This window comes from Mesitornis unicolor, unplaced genomic scaffold (genome assembly GCF_000695765.1).
Source record: "Mesitornis unicolor isolate BGI_N332 unplaced genomic scaffold, ASM69576v1 scaffold22516, whole genome shotgun sequence".
In the NCBI taxonomy this organism is placed as follows: Eukaryota; Metazoa; Chordata; class Aves; order Mesitornithiformes; family Mesitornithidae; genus Mesitornis; species Mesitornis unicolor.
The window spans coordinates 7,779-8,151 of NW_010193317.1; positions in this window are offsets into that span (position 1 = coordinate 7,779).

Here is a 373-nt window from a genome sequence, read left to right on the forward strand (position 1 = left end):
AATCCTCTTATGTAGTTTTGATTGCCCAGGGTGAAAAGTGATCCTCACAGCTCCACAGCAACACTCACCTCGCTCTGTCACACTTTTAGTGTTCAAGCTAACAGCAGTCCCTCCCCAAACACAAACAAGCTTGCCCTGAGGGGTGACGGAAGCGCCCGTGGTCCCCAGGTCACAGAATCCCAAAATATGAGGAGTTGAAGGGACCTGGAAAGCTCCCCCAGTGCAACCCCTGCCAGAGCAGGATCACCAGAGCAGTCACACAGGAACACGGCCAGGGCTTTGGGTGTCTCCACACAAGGAGACTCCACAACCTCTCTGGGCAGCCTGGGCCATGCTCCAGAACCCTTACAGTAAAAAAGTTTTTCCTCCTGTC